This window comes from Mus caroli, unplaced genomic scaffold, assembly GCF_978045245.1.
Source record: "Mus caroli unplaced genomic scaffold, Mus_caroli_1 scaffold_1, whole genome shotgun sequence".
In the NCBI taxonomy this organism is placed as follows: Eukaryota; Metazoa; Chordata; class Mammalia; order Rodentia; family Muridae; genus Mus; species Mus caroli.
The window spans coordinates 35000084-35022327 of NW_028227256.1; the positions used below are offsets into that span (position 1 = coordinate 35000084).

General features: G+C 41.0%; 1 protein-coding gene across 4 annotated transcripts in view; it reads right to left on the reverse strand.

Annotated features, from left to right (window-relative positions):
• The window catches only part of Rev1 (REV1 DNA directed polymerase), a 73560-nt gene extending 53917 nt beyond the window's left edge, over positions 1-19643 (reverse strand). For 2 of the 4 annotated variants that reach the window (XM_021170775.3, XM_021170766.2), the window contains exon 1: positions 19323-19533. The gene's annotated coding sequence lies outside the window, so the exon portion shown is untranslated. Of the gene's footprint in view, positions 1-18120; positions 18564-19322; positions 19534-19620 lie in introns of those variants that run through there. The other 2 variants (XM_085836562.1, XM_085836563.1) reach the window with 2 other exon arrangements.
• Positions 19644-22244: the final 2601 nt, after the last annotated feature.

Genomic DNA, 22244 nt, shown 5'->3' on the forward strand with positions numbered 1-22244 from the left:
CCCCAGCTCCAAGAGATCTAACACACGGCCTGGACGCCACCAGCACTTACATTCACGTGTGCACACCCCTATACACAAACAAGGATCCGCTACACACATACACATATATACACACATAATTAAAATAAAAACATGAATCCTTAACAAAAAAATTCTGAAAATTCAGAATCAAATTCTGAACGAAGAAGACCATAAACAACTCTCCTAGAAGTGGTACAGACAAAGCCAGCAATTGGACCACATTTGATAGCAATAAGAACCACACAGTATATGAGAGTTAACTACAAATCATTACAGGATTGGTAGTATGGTGTCAAATAAGGAGCTAAGTAAGTAAAACTCTATTCTTACAATCTATAATGTGTTATAATGTAACAGGTAAATTTCTACTAATCCATAAAGATCATCAAAAAAGAAGTGGTTTATCAATGCCTCTGCAGTATTAGCTACAGAAAGGTTATCCACTTCAAGAGATTGATCTATTATTTAAATAAGACTTTATCTAAAGAGAGGAGGGCAATGGATCAGGATACAAATAACCTGACAGAATAGTCCAAAAACTAATGAGCTGTTTTCTTCCTCTGTTCCAACTAATCTTTTCAATTACAATGTATCCTCTTCACTATGCCTATTCATTAAGCAGCAATGGCCCAGCCAAACTGCCCTGAGCAGTCTGCTAGCACAAAGAGACCACCATTCTCCTGCCACCTCCATCGGACCTGAGGCTCCTGAACCATACAGAAGTGCAGGTCCAGAAACATACAGCCCAAGGATACCCATCAGAGGCCTGACACACCAGGATCATTCAGGTTAACCAACCTCCCAATGCCTACTACAAAAAGAGCATCCAGGGACCAAAAACATCCAGACCTTCGAAACAACACAATCAACAAGCCAGGGCGATATGACACCTGCAAGCACAGCTACTCTACTAAAGAAAGCTCTGGATATCCCAACACAACTGATACACAAAAAAATGACCTTAATTCCAATTTTATAAAGATGATAGAGGCCTTTAAAGAGGAGATGAATAAATCCCTTTTTTAAAAAAAATACAGAGGTCTTTAAAGAGAAAACAAAATAAAAACCCCTTAAAGACATACAGGAAATACAATTAAACAGGTGAAGGAAATAAATAAAACTGTGCAAGACCTGAAAGTGGAAATAGAATCATTAAAAAAAAACACAAACTGAGGGAATCCTGGAGATAGAAAACATAGGGAAGAGAATAGAAACAACAGATGCAAGAATCACCAACAGAAGACAGGAGATGGAAGAGAGAATCTCAGGCAGAAAAGATACAATAGAAGAAATAAATCAGTCAAAGAAAATGTTAAAGGTAAAAAATTCCTGACACAAAACATCCAGAAAATCTGGGATACCATGAAAAGACCTAACCTAAGAGTAACAGGAATAGAAGAGCCCCAGCTCCAAGGCCCAGAAAACATTCTCAACAAAATCATAGAAGAAAACTTTCCCAACCTAAAGAAAGGGATGCTTATAAACGTACAAGAAACTTATAGAACCCCAATTAGATTGTACCAGAAAAGAAAATCCTCCAGGCACATAATAATCAAAACACAAAATCTAGAGAACAAAGACTGAATGAGTAATTCAAAACAGCAAGGGAATAAGGCCAGGGAATATACAAAGGCAGACCTATCAGAATCACACCCGACTGTGACTTCTCAACAGAGACTCTAAAAGCTAAAAGGGCCTGGGCAGTTATCCTGTAACCTGTAAAAAAAATAAATAAATAAAAACACAGCTGCCAACCTAGACTACTATACCTAGCAAAACTCTCAAAATTCTCAGAAAAACTTTCTTCATAGATGGAGAAAATAGGACAATATCTACCCACAAATCCAGCCCTACAAAAAGTACTAGAAGGAAAACTCCAACCCAAGAAGGATAACTACATCCAAGAAAACACAGAAAATAAGTAATTCCATACCATCAAAAACAAGGAAAGCACAAACATACACACATGAGCACATAAACACACACCCACACCGCCAACATCAAAATAACAGGAATAACAATCACTGATCATTAATATCTCTCAATATCAATGGACTTATTAATCCCCCAATAAAAAGACACAATCGAACAGTAAGGATGCAAAACAGGATCCATCATTCTGCTGCATACAAGAAACACACCTCAGCATTAAAGATAGCCATTACCTCAGAGTAAAGGGCTGGAAAAGAAGTTTTCCAAGCAAATAGACCCAAGAAGCAGGCTGGAGTAGCCATTCTACTATCTAATAATTAGAATTTCAACCAAAATTAATCAAAAGAGACAGGGAAGGACACTTCATACTCAAAGGAAAAAAATCTACAAAGATGACATTTCTCAATCCTGAACATTTATGCCCCAAACACAAGGGCACCCACATCTGTAAACGAAACACTGCTAAAGCTTAAAATCACACATCTACCCCGGCACATTAATGGTGGGAGATTTCAATGCCCCACTCTCACCAACTGACAGGACATCCAGACAAAAACTAAACCGAGAAACAATGAAACTAACAGACATTATGAATCAAACAGACCTAACAGACATCTATAGAATATTTCACCCAAAAACAAAAGAATACACATTCTTCTTTACACATTCTTCTTAGCATCTCATGGATCCTTCTCCAAAATTGATCAGTCAGTCAGTCACAAGGCAAGCCTCAACAGATATAAGAAAATTGCAATAATGCCTTGTATCTTATCAGACCACCATGATTTAAAGCTGGACTTCAACAACAGAAACATTGGAAAGCCTATACATTCATGAACCCTGAACAACTCTCCATACTCAATGATCTCTGGGTCAGGAAAGAAATAAATTAAGGACTTTCTAGAATTCAATGAAAATGAAAGCACAACATAGCTAAATTTATAGGACACAGTGAAAGCAGTGCTAAGTTCATAGCAATTAGGTCCCTCCATAAAGAAATGAGAAAATTCTCAGCTGGGCGGTGGTGGCGCACGCCTTTAATCCCAGCACTTGGGAGGCAGAGGCAGGCGGATTTCTGAGTTCGAGGCCAGCCTGGTCTATAAAGTGAGTTCCAGGACAGCCAGGACTACATAGAGAAACCCTGTCTCAAAAAAGAAAAAATGGAAAAAAAAAAAAAAAGAAATTAGAAAATTCTCATATCAGCAATTTAAAAGTACACCTGAAAGCTCTAGAAAAATAAGAAGTAAACCTAACAAAGATGAGTAGAGGGCAAAAATTAATCAACATTAGGACTAAAATCAATCAGTTAGAAACAAAGAAACACTACAAAAAAAATGCATGAAGCCAAGTGGTTCTTTGAGAAAAATGAACAAAACAGACAAACTCTTAGCCAAACTAACCAAGAGACAAGACAGACAGTATCCAAATAAAATCAGTAATGAAAAGGGAGACATAACAACTGACACTGAGGAAAATCAAAGAATCATTGAGTCTTATTTCAAAAGCTTGTATTCCACAAAATTGGAAAAATCGAAATGTACGATTTTCTAGACAGACATCACTTACCAAAGTTAAATCAAGATCAGGTAAACTATTTAAACTGCCCCATAACCCCTAAAGAAATAGAAGCAGTCATTAAAAATCTCCTAACAACAACAACAAAAAAAAGCCAAGGCCACATGGTTTTAATGCAGAATTCTACCAGACTTTCAAAGAAGAGATAATTCTAATACTACTCAAAACTATTCTACAAAACAGAAGGAACACTGCCAAACTCATTCTGTGAGGCCACAGTCACCCTGATACATAAACCACAGAAGACTCAACAAAGAAAGAACTTCAAACCAACTTCTCTTATGAACATGGATGCAAAAATGCTCAATAAAATAACTGCAAACCGAATCCAGGAACACAAAGACATTATCCATAAGATCAAATAGGGTTCGTCCCAGGGACACAAATTCATCAATGCAATCCACCATATAAAACTGAAAGAAAAAAAAAAAATCACATGATTATCTCATTAGGTGCTAAAAGAACCTTTGATAAAATCCAACCCCCCTTCATGTTAATGGTTATTAGAGAAATCAGGGATACTGGTCACATTCTAAACACAGTCAAAGCAATATACAGCAAGCTAATAGCCAAAATAAATGAAGAGAAAAGGCATTTCTACTAAAATCAGGGACAAGACAAGGCTGCCCACTCTCTCCCTATCAACACAATACTTGAAGTTCTAGTCAGAGCAATAAGACAACTAAAGGAGATCACGGGGATACAAATTGGAAAGGAAGAGGTCAAGGTATCACTATTTGCAGATGTATACATAAGTGACCCCCAAAATTCTACCAGAGAACTCCTACACCTGATAAACACCTTCAGCCAAGTGGCTAAACACAAAATTAACAGGAAGAAATAATCAGTTGCCCTCCTTTATACAAATAATAATTGGATGGAGAAAGAAATTAGGAAAAAAATACCCTTTACAATAGCCACAAATAACAAATAACATAAAATATTTTGGTGTAACTTTAACCAAGCAAGTAAAAGATCTATATGGCAAGAACTTCAAGTCCTTGAAGAAAGAAAGAAACTGAAGATATCAGAAGATGGAAAGAGCTCCCATGCTCATGGAAAGGTACGACTGACATAGTGAAAATGGCCATCTTATCGAAAGCAATCTACAGGGCAATCCCCATCAAAATTCCAACACAACTTTTAACAAGAGCTTGAAAGACCAATTCTCAACTTCATATAGAAAAAACAAAAAAAAAAAACCCAGGATAGCTAAAACTATTGTTTTGGACTTCAGGAAGATCACCATCCCTGACCTCAAGCTGTACTACAGAGCAATAGTGATAAAAACTGCATGGTATTGGTACAGAAACAGACATGTTGATCAATGGAATCCAATTGAAGAGCCAAAAATAAACCCACACACCTATGGACACTTGATTTATGACAAAGAAGCCAAAACCATACAATAGAAAAATGAAAGCATCTTCAACAAATGGTGCTGGTCTAACTGGATGTCTACATGTAGAATGCAAATAGATCCATATTTATCACCCTGCACAAAAATGAAGTCCAAGTGGATCAAAGACCCCAACATAAAACCAGATACACTAAATGTCACAGAAGAGAAAGTAGGAAATACCCTTGAACACATTGGTACAGGAGACAATTTCCCGAATGGTTCAGACTCTAAGATCAACAATTAATAAATGGGACCTCATAAAAACACAAAGCAAAGGCAAAGGACACTGTCAAAAGGACAAATTGGCAGCGTACACATTGGGAAAGGATCTTCACCAACCCTACATCTAACAGAGGGCTAATATCTAAAATTTACAAAGAACTCAAGAAGTTAGATTCCAACAAACCAAATCGCTCAATTAAAAGATGGGGTACAGAACTAAACAGAGTTCTCAACAGAGGAATCTTGAATGTCTGAGAAGCACTTCAAGTCTTCAAAGTCTTTAGTCACCAGAAAAATGCAAATCAAAATAACTATGAGGTTTCATCTTATACCCATCAGAATAGCTAAGATCAAAACCACAAAGAGATAGCACATGCTCACTAGGATGTGGAACAAGGGGAACACTTTGCTGATGGGAGTGCAAACCTGAACAACCACTTCGGTAATCAATTTGGCAATTTCTTAGAAAACTGAGAATAGTTCTACCTCAAGACCCAGCTATACCACTACTCCTGGGAATATACTTAAAAGATGCTCCAACATCCCACAGAAATTCAAAGCATTACAGCAGAATTATTATAATTATCTAAGTCCACTTCTGAGTATATATCCAAACTCTAAGTAGGGAAACATTTATCTATGCACCTATATTCAGAGCAGCAGCATTCATAGTAGCTAAAAGATACAAACAACCCCAAATGTACATTAATATAAGACCACAAAAACAAAATGTGCCATATACACATATGAAATGTTACTTACACTTAGAAAATTTAACATATGCTACAGCATAGTCATGAAAATATTATGCTAAACAAAGGCGGCCATATGTAAAACTCACAACTTTTTTTTAAAGCAAAGCCAAAAAGCTAGAGGGAAAAAAAGATACTCTACCATCACACTCAGATTAGATACTTAACGTAGTTACAAGAGACTGAAAACGGGATGGTGTGTTGAGGACCTGGGGGTAATAACAGGAAGCATCTAGGTCGAGATGAAAGGAATCTTCAGATGAATGGCGGTAACATCTGTTGCACACTGTATTGATGTTACTGAACTTCCCATTTTACAAAATGGTTAAGACTGAAGAGATGGCCGAGCAGCCTAGACCATCAGCTGCTCTGTCAGAGGACTGTGGTGGGCTCCACTGACAGTACTCTCATAGTGATACACAACTGTCTTTAACTCCAGTCCTAGGAGTACCCAATGTTCTCTTCTGGCCTCTGCAGTTACTCGGCATGAATGTGTTACAGAGACATACAAGCAAGCAAAACAACCTTACACATAGAAACTTAAAAAAAAAAAAAAGGATCATCAAAATGTTAGGTTTTTATGTTCTAATAAGCATTTTGATGTAATTTTAAATACCTTTTTAAAGGCATAAAGTTAGAAGCATGCTACGAGATGAGACTGGCAAAATAGGAGGACGGGAAGCACAAAGCTGGGAAGAGTCAAAGCTCCAAGAAATCTGTGCAATGCAGCCTATCACATTTTTCGTGGAATCAGGGGCAATCAGAGACCAAACACAAAGGCAATTTACAAAGGCCAAGTTCTGCCCTCAGGAAATGGTTAAATAAATGAAGTACAAGCCCAAGGGCCTAAAAGAGTTGAGAGTGTCTGTACCAATGCACTCTTATTTTGTCCATAAAGAGTTGGGGTTTTAGCTGGGCGTGGTGGCACACACCTTTAATCCCAGCACTCGGGAGGCAGGGGCAGGTGGATTTCTGAGTTCAAGGCCAGCCTGGTCTACAAAGTGAGTTCCAGGACAGCCAGGGCTATACATAGAACCCTGTCCTGAAAAACCAAAAAAAAAAAAAAAGTTGGGGTTTTACATCAGATCAACAACAACCTCTATAATATGTTTTTGAGACTGTTTTGACTCAGCCATACAGAACCAGCCACACATCAATGTTTCAGGCTATGATTCTCAAATGTCTCAGGCTATGATTTCTACATTTTAAAAGCAGTACAGACATTCTTCAATGTCATACCTTATGAAGCCTAGCAGATCCAACCTACATATGAACGTAAGGATTTTGAATTTGAAGGGATACACACCAAGCTATTTAATGTGAACATAAAAGCTACACACACAACTGAAAGGGCCCAGGAACTATGTCCATGAAAGCACAAATACTAGCTTTTATTTCTAGACTTGTTTATAGGGATTATAAACCAACATGGTACACATTCTAAAAACAGTGTTATGTATAAGATAGTACCCCACAGGCTGTTTCAGTCAAGCTTTATAGTAACTACCTCCACCACTTCATTGAGGGGTATTCTTCCTCCATCTTTAGTCTCTTGTGCTTTTTTTTTCAACCACAATACAATAATTTCTATATGAAATGATATACTTTTTTTTTAGGTTTTAAGTCAGGGTCTCCTAACTCCTACCCCAGCCCCCGAAGCAGTTGGGACAACAGACAAGTGCCACACTCAGCTAAGGCATTATCTTAAGCAACAGGAAGTCTGCACAGAACTCCAAGAGCTTTATTAATAAAGGTAGCTACGAGCACTCTCCAAACCAAAACAAGAATGGATTTGGCCTTCCTTTTCTGGAAGTGACCCTAATTATCTTTTCTTGGGAGTTTTCTGTTCGACTCCTCCCATTACTGACTGGTGTTCATGTTGTGACTGATCTTCACAACACTTCTACAGAACAGACAGGCCAACTACTGTTGCCTTCTAGGATAGAGAAGCTAGAATACTGATGGAGCTGACCTGCTAATCTATCTGTGATTTTAGACCCAGGGCTCACTGGCCTGGAGCTTGCCATGTATACCAAGCTGGCCTGAAATGCAGAGACTCACCTCCCTCTGCTTCCTGAAGACTGCATTAAAGGTGTGTGCTGTCAGGCCCAGTTATACTTTTCTTTAAAATTAATGTTCCCATAGTTTCAAATGAGAAAACAACAATGATATTATCACGTGTTGCTATGGAAACCATTTCTACTGAATCAATCTAGTTTAGTACAATTCAGTAAAAACAGAACAGTGAGATGGCCTAACAGGTAAACATGCCAAGTCTGATAAGCCTAAGGGTCATGACCCCTTTGGGGTCAAACAACCCTTTCACATGGGTTACACATCAGACATCCTGTATATCAAATATTTACATGGTTTGTAACAGTAGCAAAATCACAGTTATAAAGTAACAATAAAGATAATTATATGGCTGGGGTTACCACTACATGAGGAACTGTTTTAAAGGTCACATTAGGAAGGTTGCAACTGCTGCTGTAGAGGGAGCACTGGGACTGTCACAGGTTGTTTCCTAAAACACACACACATATACATATACCCACACCTACCACCCACCATACACACAAATTAAGTGTAATTGTTTTAAAAAATAGAAAAAAAAAAAAAAAAGGATGCTTTCCCACCAGAGAATTTAGTATCTATCTGTGGTAGACACATTAGCAGTCATATTTTTAACAGAACTAAGGAGGAAAATACACCCTAAATACGCCTTTAATCCCAGCACTCGGGAGGCAGAGGCAGGCAGATTTCTGATCGAGGCCAGCCTGGTCTACAAAGTGAGTTCCAGGACAGCCAGGGCTACACAGAGAAACCCTGTCTCGAAAAAAAAAAAAAAAAAAAAAAGAAACAAAAATAAACAAACAAACAAACAAACCCTAAATATAAGGTCTACCTAGACTAATTCCAACTTGTCCATATGCAAATAAAGTAGAGACAGAGAGCCAACGTGGTCCTAAGTCACTAACTTTAAAAATCACCAAACTTTTAGCTCTTTATAGACAGAGTTGAACCTGACCAACCCTATACTCTACTCTCATTTTATACCTTTATTAAAACAAAACAAAACAAAACCCTTATTCATGGGCTGGAAAAATGGCCCAATGGTTCCACAATTTAGACAACTAAGTGCTATTTTAAAGAACCAAGCAAGGTTCAACCCCCAGCTCCTTTATGGAGGCTCACAACCACCTGTAGCTACAGTTCCATGGAATGATAACCACTTGTGGCCTCCACAGGCACTAATGACACATGTGGTAGAGACATAAATGTAGGCAAAACACCTGTACATATAAAAGTAATTTTAAGATACCATTAACAGATACACCACTCTAACATATATATATATATAAACAAAAACAAGGGCTGGAGAGACGGCTCAGCGGTTAAGAGCACTGACTCCTCTTCCGAAGGTCCTGAGTTCAAATCCCAGCAACCACATGGTGGCTCACAACCATCCGTAATGAGATCTGATGCCCTCTTCTAGGGTGTCTAAAAACAGCTACAGTATACTTACATATAATAAATAGATAAATCTTTTAAAAATAAAAATAAATAAAAATAAAAAGAAAAGCTTTTAAGACAATCATCCCTGACCAAAATAACAAGGCTATGTAGGAAAAAAAATAAAAAAGGAGAGAAAGAAAGAAAGAAAGAAAGAAAACAAAAGGAGAAAAAAAAAGGCACTATCTTCAATTTTCAAATTTTCTTTCATATTTCCTGCATCTTTAATAGGATACAGAGTTGGCAACTGTTAATTACATTTCTTAGGTGCCTCTAAAATCAAGAGTATGGATGTGACCAAATTCTGGTCAGTAAGGCAAAATGCACAGAAAAAGTGTCTGCCATATTCCTTATGTTTACCTTCCTAGTATCAGGGATCAAATATCCTATATTCTTAAAAAAAAAAAATTGCTTAATTCAAGAATGCATTTGTAAAGTAAAATAATTTCAACTGTAATCCCTAGAGAATGGCTAAATAAAAAGAAACTGTGGCCCTGAATAGCCTGAGAACTGAAATGTTGCCCACTCTGGATTAGCTGCCCACCTTTGAACTATCACAGGCAAGAGAAAAGTCTCAATATTGTTTGCACTGGATCCACGGTCTTTTCCAGCAGCTTAGCCTATGTGCTAGTAAACTTAAGAACACTTAAACATTTTAGTATTATTTATTCCACATTTAGTTTATACATCTTACTGTCTTTTATAATCTATCTGGATACACTGTTATGGCAAATGCCAACAAATTTTCTAACTCCTTGTCCTACTTAGCTTAAGAGTCATCTAAGAAGAAAGCCTCCACTAACTACCTAGATCAAACTGACCTGCAAACAAGTCTCTGAAGTACTGCCTCCAGTTTTAATTAATGTAAGAGGGCCCAGACTACTACGGGAGGAACCATCACTAGGCAGGTGGTTCTGAACTGTGTAAGAAAGCTAGCTAAGCTTAAGACTATGAGTAGGCAATAGAGCATGAGAAAAAAAAAAAAAAAAAAACAGAAGTCCAACGAGGAAGTAAAACACTGTTGGCCATGCCTGTGGAAAAGCAGCAAATAATTATCTGTAGGAAACGTCAAGACTGCAGTCAATCACAGTAAACTTTGAAACCACAGGCTTTCATGGGTCATACACCCAAGTCTAGTAGTAGGGACAAAACAGGTAAGGAACTGAAGTAATATAATATCAAAGAAGGGAGTTTTTCTCTGGGGCTGTGGTTCTCATTCCTGAGCATCAGAAAAACGTAACAGGCCTATAAAACTAAACACAGACCACTGCATCCCAACTTAAATGATTCTGATTCAGAGACTACAGGTTTTGGGCAGGGCTAGAAATTTGTATTTCTATAGATTTCCCAGGTAATTCATAAACTAGTCATGGCTGGTTTTGCTGATATTTAATGTGTACACAGAGGGGAAGTGAAGACAGAGACTAGCCCAGGAGCTGAGAGGAAAAGAGCATATAAGGGAAGGAGCAAATGCTGCCACATGGAGCTCACCTGCGTGAATTCCATAGGATGCATACTACAGGTGACTGTCCTCCCTGTCTGCTTGCCCACATTCCTCCTTTCCTAATCCAGATCAGATTAACAGTGACCTTCAAACACACTGTCATTTGCAGTTTTCAAGGTAAGTAAAGTGCAAACCATAATGCAAGGTAATCAAGAGATGAAAGACTTACATAAAACTAAATACTAGATCCTACATTAGAAGCACTGACAGAATGCATCAGTGCACAGAGAAAGCAATCAAATTCAGGTTGGAGAAGAAAACTACCAAAGCAACACTTAAAGGGAGATATAAGCTGAGAGCAGTAATGAATATGTGTGCTGTTAAAGGTAGAAAGGAGCAGGGTAAGAGAGAAACAGCAGTTAGAAAGAGAAAAAAAAATCATGAATCTACAAAAAATACAGAGACGCTTAAGGCAACATTCTAGATTTAACTGAGAAGTAGGTCCCACGGTCAGCTGTAGTAGATGAACTAACATAGCTGAGGAAGGTAACAGAAGGCCTTGAGTATCAATCTAAGAAGCTTAAATCTTCATCTTGTGCATTCCACTGTACAAAGTAAAACTTACAAGGTAAATGAGCATCAGTGATGTGCAACTAGAAATAATTTCCTTGGGGGAACTATAAAGTTTAAAAATATGACCTAACTTGGTGTTGGGGAAGTGGCTCCATAGCAAAGCGACTGTCCTTCAAGCATGACACCCTGAGTTAGAGTCTTCAGCACCTACATTAAAAAAGCCCACCATGGTGGCATGCACCTTTAATCCCTGGAGTCTGAAGTGAATCTCTGCAGCTCACTGGGCAATGACCAGCCTGGACTAGCTGAATGGATGAGCTACAGGATTAGTGAGAGTGCCTATCACAGAAAATAAGGGAGGGAACAATCGAGAACACCAACACTGACCTCACAAGTACACACACACACTGTACACACCCTATGCAGTATGTGTGCATATGTGTGACTTTTCTATATGTTCCATTTTTGAAAGTCTCTTTTCTTACTAATCATTAAATTCAATGTAACTACAAATGAACATAAAAAGGAGAAAACTTAAGTTGCCAAAACTTCTGTATTCTTCCCTTGCCTTCATGCTGAGACTTCTCATATATAGAAAGAAAACTGCTGCCTTTAAAGATGAGATGCTACAGCCGGGCGTGGTGGCGCACGCCTTTAATCCCAGCACTCGGGAGGCAGAGGCAGGCGGATTTCTGAGTTCGAGGTCAGCCTGGTCTACAAAGTGAGTTCCAGGACAGCCAGGGCTACACAGAGAAACCCTGTCTCGAAAAACAAAAAAAAACAACCAAACAAACAAAAAAAAAGATGAGATGCTACATTCTTCAAGATACTCAAAGGATAATTCCATTTAATTGAGCTCATTTAGTACACTATGCTTTGGTTGGTTGGAGTGTGTTTGTTTTAAGACTGGTTCTCACATAGCCGGGTCTGGCCTTAAATTCACTAGGTAGCTGAGGATGATGGTCACAACCATGATTCTCCTGCCTCTACCTTCCAATTCCTGGACTACAGGTATCTACCATAACAGCTACTACTATACCTAACAGATTCTGAGAAAGTTAATTTCAAGAGAGTTTAGTATGATCTTTAAAAGACAATTAGAACATCTTCTATTAGGAGTAATGGACTTGCAGAAGAACGTTAGCCTCCACTATTACAAATCTATAGAGTGTCAGTACTGCCTCTTAAGCACTAAAACTCCAAACAGCAATCTTCAGAACACTTTACAGTCTAACAAATTCATTAGTAATACTTCCATCTCAACCACAAAAATCTCACTTCTTTTTCAGTAAATTATCTAGATCAAATAATTCAATTCAAAGAAATGACAAATACCAAAATTTTCAGACAAATGAGTATTTTAAAAACCGGAAAAAGCCGGGCGTGGTGGTGCACGCCTTTAATTCCAGCACTCGGGAGGCAGAGGCAGGCGGATTTCTGAGTTCGAGGCCAGCCTGGTCTACAACTTGAGTTCCAGGACAGCTAGGGCTACACAGAGAAACCCTGTCTCAAAAAACCAAAAAACAAACAAACAAACAAACCAGAAAAGTGGGACTGGAGAGGTGACTCGGCGGTTAAAAACACACTGACTGCTCTCCCAGAGACTCAGGTTCAATTATTAGTGCCCAAATGGCAGGACACAACTGTCAGGAACTTCAAGATCTGACACCACATACAGACATACAAGCAGGCAAAACACCAACGAAATAAAATAAAAAATAAAGAGGAAGACAAAACAAACAAACAAAAAAACAGAAAGTATCTATAAACCCAACTTACAACAGAAGCTACATAAAGGAAAAACATTTGACTGAAACAAACATCAGCCTGGGTTTCCCATTCTATGGCATCGATAGAAACGTTACAATCCTCACCAGAAGCAATCCTTTCAGACTATGTGTGAGGCAGGAGACAGCTATTTCCTCTGCATCTCCTTTTGGAAAGGTCAGGAGGCCCTTGAAACTCAGGATTTGCTTTACTTTGAAGTTTCATGGGGCCTTTCCCCAAGGTTGCACAAGCAGTTAACAATTTGCCAGGCTACAGCTCGGTGGAAGAGAGGTAGCCTACTAATCTACTTCATAGATCAATGTCCAGCACAACGGAAAGAAGATCCTGCACTCAACGAACCTAAATCAGAATTTCAGCAACATAATTCAGACTGTGCCTAAAAGGTGAAATGGTACAGTCTTAGTAATCTCAGATGTAAGAATGAGAGTTCAGATATTATATAACCATTGTTGTATGACTAAACCTTCAAGACGTTCCTCTTAAACTTTCAGTGGGATCCAGAAAGACTAAGCCAGAGAGCAAAATCCTGGTTCATACTCATGCTAGACTCAAGTACAATCATACATAATGCTAATATCAGACTTTTTTTTGTCCACCCCTACTCACATGGAAAGCCATGGGGACAGACAGATACACAGATGGTAAACTTCAATCCAAACACTAGAACCTACGTAAAACAACAGCAGCAAAACCTGGTTTGGTGGTACACAGCTGTGCTGGTGAAACGGAGACTTAATATTCTCCTTAGCCAGCCAGCATAGCCTACCTGTCCAAATTCCAAAGCCAGTGAAAAACCCTGTTTTATTTTAAAAAAAAAAAAAAAAAAAAACAGTGGATGGCACCTGAACACCAACACCCTCTGGCCTACACACATGCAAGCTCACATACACAGAGCCACAGGACCAAACCAGCCTATAAAAGGTTTTTCATGAGCCAGTAAGATAGCTTAGTGGGCAAAGGTTCTTAAAAGTCAAGCCTGATGCAATGAGTCCAATAGCTGGGAAATAAACAGTAGAAAGAAAAGTCTCACTCCTACCAGATGTCCTCGGACCTCCACACATACACAAATCAATAAATGTAAATTTTAAAAGGGGGTTGAAGCATGAGGATCCAAGTTTGATCACCACAACCTATGTGGTAGGAGGATCACCTTCACACAAATTGTCCTCTGGCTTCTATATATACATACTGACGCATATAGCCATATGCAAACAAAATAAATGAATGCAATTAAAAATACATAGGTTTTTCAAATCATCTCTTCCTGACCAAGAAGGAAAGCATACAATGTAGCTGTATTATGACAAAAATCTAACTCCTTCCTGGTGTCAATTTTCTAAGGATACATTCCTCAGAACAATGTAACTTTAAAAGTCACAAAATCATCCATACCACTGTTAAGACACTTAAATGTTGATGGTCTCTTTTGAGAAGTCCAGACTTCCTTCTGTCTTAGGTTTACAAAGCTCACTTACACACTAACTCTCCTCTCTCACATCTTGCGTTTCCTCTCCCTCAATGTCCATGTTTAAATGGGTATTAAATTCTTCATAAACTACAATTCTGGGACTGGAGAGATGGCTCCATGGTTAAAAGAGCTTGCTGTGCAATCATGAGGCCCAGAGTACAAATCTCAGATCCTGCAAACACCTCTAACTACAACTTCCAGGGATCAGGCACCCTAATTGTAAGGAACATACACTTGCAAACATATGACAACAATGAAACGCTTGCAAGGGCGTTAGGACCCTTGGTCATGAATCAGGGAGCAGTGAAACTCCCAGTTCCTTTTGTACCATGTGACCCAACCTACCATCTCTACAAACCTGTGTCTTCCTAAGTGTGCCAATTTTATACAGTGCTTCTGAATATTAAATGAGAAGCCACTTAGCAAAGAGCCCTGGAAGATAGTCCATACATAGTAACTTACCTATTATTACTACATTTTGGAACAAATGTTAAAAAGACAAGCAGTATTTCTAAGTTTCAGGCACAAGGCTTAGAATCCTGACTTAAAATTGAGAATGAGATGTAAAAGAAATTACAAAAATCCATTTTGCCAAGGACATATGCGAAGTAAAAATATCTAGTGTTAAGCAAATATAATTGCCATGTGCAGAGTCTTACATTAGTAAGAATAACTTAGGATGCATTAACACTATTATTACAAAGTCATGGTCTCGTTTCCATAAACTCTAAAGGAAAAAAAAAATAACACATTAAAAAAAGAGACCAAAAGGTAGGGTTGTAGAGTATCACTAGGTTGCTTTAAGTGCCAAATTGAGAAACAGAATATAGCATGTAGGGAAAAATTCCTTGTGCAAGATGGCAGAAAATATCCCACCAGAGATGATCAAACACCTCTTCTTTCTAAACACTACAAAAAAAAAAAACAGACTTCCATAAGATCCCCAACAATTTTCCTGTCTGAAAACAAGAAGCCCCAGCAAGCTCTCTCACCACGATCATATTTCTAGTACAATCTCAAAGCAAAGCATAGGAAAGCCACTCTGCTGGGTGGCTGTAGGGAAAATTACTTAGCATCTTCTTTTGATTGAAAGATAAATCTTATATACACAATAAAACTAAAGTGAGGCTATTCTCAGCAGTTTATTTTTTATTTTATTCTAGATGGAGAAAGTATTTAAAAAGTCAAGTTTTGGTAAGCAACAAAATTTCATTAAAAAAAAATCAAATATAAAAATGAATTCAATTTTATCTCACATCAACAGTGACACACAACTTTAATCCCAAAACTCTGGAGTCAGAGGCAAGTGGATCTCTTAAGTTTGAGGCCGGCTCTGATCTACAGGCTGGTCTAAGACAGCACAAAGAGAAACCCTGTCTCTAAAAAAAACACAACAAAAATGATGTTGGTACATGAAACAATTATGTTTAACGTTTTTTGTTATTTTTGTTTTGTTTTATTTAGTAAGACTGAGGAGAAGACTCAGTAAGCACCCGTTCTGCAAACATGAGGACATAAAAAACCTGGTGCTCCAGCAGATACAGATCTTAGGGTCAGCCCGTCCAGCCCAAATGGCAAGCTCCAGCTTCAGTGACAGACTGTGACTCAAAAGCTAAGGTAGTGAGCAACTGGAAGGCCTCGGACATAAACCTCTGGCCTTTACACATAGCATAGGAAACTCAGACCTGTGTTCTTTAACATGTATTACTCCTGTAATGCTATGAAGTAGGTAATACTCTAGTCGTCATATACAGCTGAATAACATGAAGCACCAGCAGTCATTAACTGGTCCAGGGTCATGCAATCAGTAAATGGGAGCAGACAGGATATGGACTGAAGATGTCAAGTGTTCAAATCAACTACAGCAATTATTGTTAACAATTTTTACAAAGAGCCTATTAGGTGCCAGGCACAGTTCTAAGTACTAGGGATACGATCTCCACCCTGTAGTTAGGAAGAGAGAGCCAACAAATCTAAAGGGAATAATTAACAAGTGAAAAGTATATGTGATCATAAATACAAAGGAGAAAAAATATTTAATTTAATGTAAAAGCAAACAAAAGAGTCAAGTAACAAAAAGAGAGAGACTTGCTTCTATTTTAGAAACTAGGAAAAGTTCCCTCAAGTAAAGAACAGCGCTAGAAGACAAGAACAGCTACCACCAGCCAGAAGAGGTGCCCTGTGTATCTGCCTGGATCCTGAAATCCAATAGTGAGAGTCATGGGGTAAGGCTATGTTGACAGCTGCCCTGATGGCAGGAGGAGCTTAGGTTCAAACTCGATATGTAACCCAGAGCTTTTGGAGGATTTTAACTACAGAAAGTTCAACCCAAGTTCTTTTTCAAAAGATCACCCTGATTGCTATGTGAGAAACAGTAAGCAAAATAAGGGCACCAGCGAGGACACTAATCTAACAATCTAAGGAAGATAACACTAGAACTTAAGACTTGCATCTGTGCATGGTTTGCAAGAAGATGAGATACTAAAAGAACCTGCAACTTGTCTCTGAATTATCACACTTCTTATACTCTCAGGTTCTGTTCAAAGAAAATTAAAAATTTTAAATGTCTATTAATATCCACATTAATGTTTCAGTTGGCACTGTTGTTACAAGAAGTAAAAAGCATTTTTTGTTTGTTTTTCATTCTGTTTAACTTACCCTATGATTTACTTTGGTTTTTATTTCTGATGGAGTCTTAACAATGCAGGCCCTAACTGGTCTGCACCTCACTATGTAGATCAGGATGGCTTCAAACTACCAGAGATACCCCTGCCTCTGCCTACCGACTTCTGAGATGAACGGAGCCTGGTTCATACTATGATTTCAATCCCTTTCATTCTAATAAAACACTAAGAATCATGCCAGCCCTCAGTCTCTGCTGACTAGTAGACAGCAGGTACCTATGGTCTCCCGTGATTAGTTTTCTTCTCATGGTCTTCTCTCCAGCATATCAGGCCCTATTTAGTACACAACTACAAGAGTATGCTACAGAAAACACTCACCTAGTACCTGTAGTTTCATAGTCTTATTAAATGCCTTTCACTTAAGAACTACTTTATTAGTCGGCTACCCAAACTGGAAAATGATGTCTTCCAAATATGAATGAAAAGCTTGTCCAACTAGCAGAGGCAAAATCCAAGCCCATATGTAAATGCTTTGATCTCTCCACTTCAAATGCCATTGGATACAGTATGCTTGTTAAATATAGGTCTATGTAGCCTCTGGAACGTATTTACAGTGACTGGTTGTTGGGAACAGGCTTTCCTTCCTTTCTATTTCGAGTCTTAGTTTTCAGTGTTAAAGAAGTGGAGTTACATATTTCAGCACATTAATTTTGAAAATTTGTATTTTTCTACCTGAGATGACATAGAGATTTAATGTTAAAAGTGATTCCCACCCTTAAGAAAATGAACAAATATGCATTATTTACCATAAAAAGGAGTAAACTTTCATGACAAGATACACGATTTTGGTACATACTGACCTCAAAGGACCTACAAGACACAAACAAGAAAACAGAAATTCAAGAAAAGTGGCAAGTAAGCAGGCTAAGCAATGAACGAGTGCACTCGTGCAGACTGAATTCCTGGACGGAGAGCTCCAGGTAAGCTTCCAAGTGTCCAGCACAGGTAGCACTGAAAGGGCGGGAAAGGTATTCTAGCAGCATTGCCTGGGCAAAGCCCGGTCAATGTGGGAAAACAGACTTATGGAGGTATTGCTAAGCTGAGCTAATGTACACTCCACAGGAACAAGATTGTGGTATTATTATTCTACGTAAAGGAAGAACAGGTACCAGAGAAGCCAGAGACCAAGCAAATAATTTAAGAGCTGTTACATAGCCCTTAATAGTTACAAATCCTTTTTATGAGGTCTCTTGTTTCTACTTTATACCCAAGAAACACCAAGAAACACACGGTGAGATCCTAGGCATGTATCACCTGTGTGTTTTTTAAACAATCAAGGAACGATACTACAGGAAGGTCCGGGCTTTGCAAACCCAGGACAGGAAGAGTCTCCAAACAAACAAGTGCCCCCTCGGTGCACCCCGACTGTTATTTTAACAGCACACCCAAGTGTGAACTGAGCACCTGTACAAACACTTAGGGACAGGTGTCCTGCACATGAAGGGGACAGATAAGTGACAAGGGAAAAGGAGTGAGAGAAACACTGCCTCCGGGATGCCTGAGAGCAAGGCAGAGGGGAGAAGCCGACGTACCGGGGACGAGCGAAGACCCTCGGCGCGGGCCCCGGGTGCCCCCTGCCACGTTCTGCAAACGCTGGCGGAGCGGACACTCGAACGCGCGAGGGAATGAATGGCCGGCCAGGCGCCGGCGCAGGAGGGACCGGTGACTTGCGACGCCGGCGGCGGAACTCCGAGGCAGGGCCGCGGGCGCCCCCGTCGGCGCGCGACGCAGCGCGGGGTGTGGAGCGGGAACGGGAGGTCACGCGTTACATAACCCGGCGACCGGAGGCGCAGGGGCGACGCGACGCGGCGCGGCAGGCAGGAGGCCTCGCGGCAGCACCGCGGGCTCCCGGCCTCGGCCCCCGCGCCACGGGCCGCGCGTGCGGCGGAGGCGGGGACGGCGGAGGCTCGGCACCCCTCCCCCACCCGTCGGCCCGGGGGTCGCTCACCTTCCGCGCCGCCCCAGGCCACCATGCCCGGGCCCAGCCGCTTCCTCGGGCCTCGCGGGCGCCGCCGTCGTTCAGTGTCCTCCCCGCGGCTGAGGGGAACGCCGGGGAAGGCAACCGGTCAGGCGGCCACCCAGCCGCACCGCACCGCACCGCACCGCGGCCCACGCTCCCTCAGTCGCTGCGCCCGCCTCGCGCCTCCGCGGCAGCTCCGCCCCTCCCCCGCCGCTCCTCCGGCGCGCGCCCGGCTCCCCCTCCCGTCCCCGCCGCGGCCCGCTGGCCCGGCCCCGCACGCACTCACCGGGCGCGGCGCACGCGCGCTGCTCGCGCCCGGCCCGAGGCGACCCCGGCCCCGCCCTCCTCTCGCGCCGGCGCCCGCGGGGAGGGGGGGCTGGAGAGCAGCGCCTCGGCTGCACGTGACCGTGCGGCTGGCTGGGCGGAGGTGGCGCGGGACCCGCCGCATCACCACGCTGCCTCTCGCCGGGGCCGGCTGGCTAATGGTGCTGCAGCGACGCGCAGCCGCGCCCCGCCCCGCCCCGCCCCGCCCGGGCTCCCCAGCCGCCGCGGAGGGCGCGGGTGCCGGGACTAACCGGGTAGACGACCGCGCAGGGTCGGCCGAGGCGCGAAACGCGTTGCCGCACCGCGCTCCGACTGATGTGCGGCGCCACCTAGCGGCGGCCAGGACGCTCACAGGCTAACACATGCTCCGTCGGCGAGCGGAGAACCGCGGCCCACAAGGGTCTGCGGGAATGCCAGGTCACTTGCTGGCAGCCAGCTCGGCTGTGCCCAGGCACGACGTCCCACACAATCTTACCATTGCCGGTCCTGTGCTCTACCTGCCTTTCCCACTTGCAACACACAGACCTGAAGAAAATTGCTTTCCCTTGTGATGGTTAAAAAACAAACAACAGCAACAACAAAAAAAAACCAGCAGCTACACACATTTATTCATGGATGCTAAATACACCTAGCAAAAAAAAAACAGTCGTCTCATAAGGCCCATTTTCCCCGCCTCTGTGGTGTCTGTTCAATGGGAGACTGCATGATTATTGTGATAGTCTTTATTGTTGGAATGCTCAAACATTAAGGCAACCAACTCCTTGCCCTAGAACTGAACACTTTGGTTCCTTCTCCACCTTAAGATATTTGAAAGGAGTTTGCAGGCACTTAGAAAACAGCAGTACTCTTTTTTAAACTGACTTTGCAAACCTGAGGTTCCTTTCCCAGAGAGACAGGAGATAATCAAAATATCTCTTTCTGTGTATGTATATGTACATGTGAAATATATATGTCTGTCTCAATTTTAACCTATTCCCCCTTTGCTCCACTTGCTCGCTCTCCTTTATGAATTCACCTTCAGTATTCCCTCCCCACCTCTAGAAAGTTGCCTGTTTCTCTGGACCCACAATTGAAGAGATAGATAAAGTGTAATTGCAGGAGTTTCAGAACGAGCTGCAACACCACCAGCTTGTGTACGGAAATACCACGGGGGGTTGGGGGGCTGGGCGGGAAATGAGGCTTGTGAGGAGTTTTGAAAAACTGTCTCTACACAGCAGTTATTTTCAATAAGAAAAACACCAAAACTTTATTTTTGAGACTGAAAAATAACTTGTGAACACTTTTCCTCTTCTTTCATAATCAAAGATTACTTTTTTCTGTATTTTTCTCAAGCAAATAAACAAACTGTCCCATCCTCGTTTGCTTTCTTTTGCTGCAACAAACATTATTACCAAAAAACAACTTAAGGAGGAAAGGGCCTATTTCACCTTACAGTTTACAACCCACGGGGAAGGGAAGTCAGGACGGAACCTGGATGCAGGAACTGAAGCAGAGACCACGCAGGAACCCTGCTCACTTCACTGGCTTGCCTCTAATGGCTTGCTCCTCTATTCCTGATACAACTAAGGCCGCCGCCCACAGTGGGCTGGACCATCCCACATCAATCATCTGTCCCACAGACTTGTCCACAGGCCGATCTGATAGAGGCGTTTTCTCAGTTGATGTTCCCTCTTCCCAGATAACCCTAGCTTGTGTCAAATTGAAAGAAAGTGGAAAGAAGATGTCTTTCTCTGTAAAAGAAACAGAACCGAGAGGCGAGAAGAAATAAACGGTAGATAAATTCTAGAGTCTGTGTTATGAACAAGTTTGCCCAGGGTTTATTTTTATCTACTTCAGAAAGTTCTTATTTTAACTTTATTGTCAACGTTCACTTACCCATCTATTTATTTTTATAAAGTCTATATTTTTTCCTTATCGAAGGTGAGCTAGGCTTTGGAGACAGCACCTAAGATGACCCATCTGGACCCCACACTTGGGAATCCTTGGGGGAGCTGTACCTTTTCACTCCTTTCCTAAGCTTCATTAAAATTGATTTTTTTTTTAATTTAATCATTTCTGATACCTTAAGAAGCCCATAAGAACGCAGGTCAATGACCCTTTTAGGGTTATGGATAAAAGGACATGAATTCTGCTACACATTCACTTGGCCTCTGGCAGTAAATTCCATATATATATATATATATATATATATATATATATACATATATATATATATATACATACATATATATACTGACAGTGGTCTGCTCACAGTGACTTACATGGCCAGGTAGTGCTTATTATTACAAAGCATTCCATCCATTATGCTGACAGATGAAATAATAAGGGGGCGTGGCTCAAGCCCACGTGAACGGAGGGTGTTGGAAGCAGAGTTGGTTTGCCAGGACTTAACACTCTCAAACATACATTCAGGTCTGTATTTAACCAACACAGTTCACAACATTCATTGTGACCCAGCAAGTAATCAGTCATATGGTACACCCTGTATGCCCGTGGCCAAACATATTGATTTCCTGTCTTTAAAAGGCTTTTAGTGTGGTGAGAGAGGCAACAGCTGCAGGCTAGGCTCAGGGCTACCATCTGAGG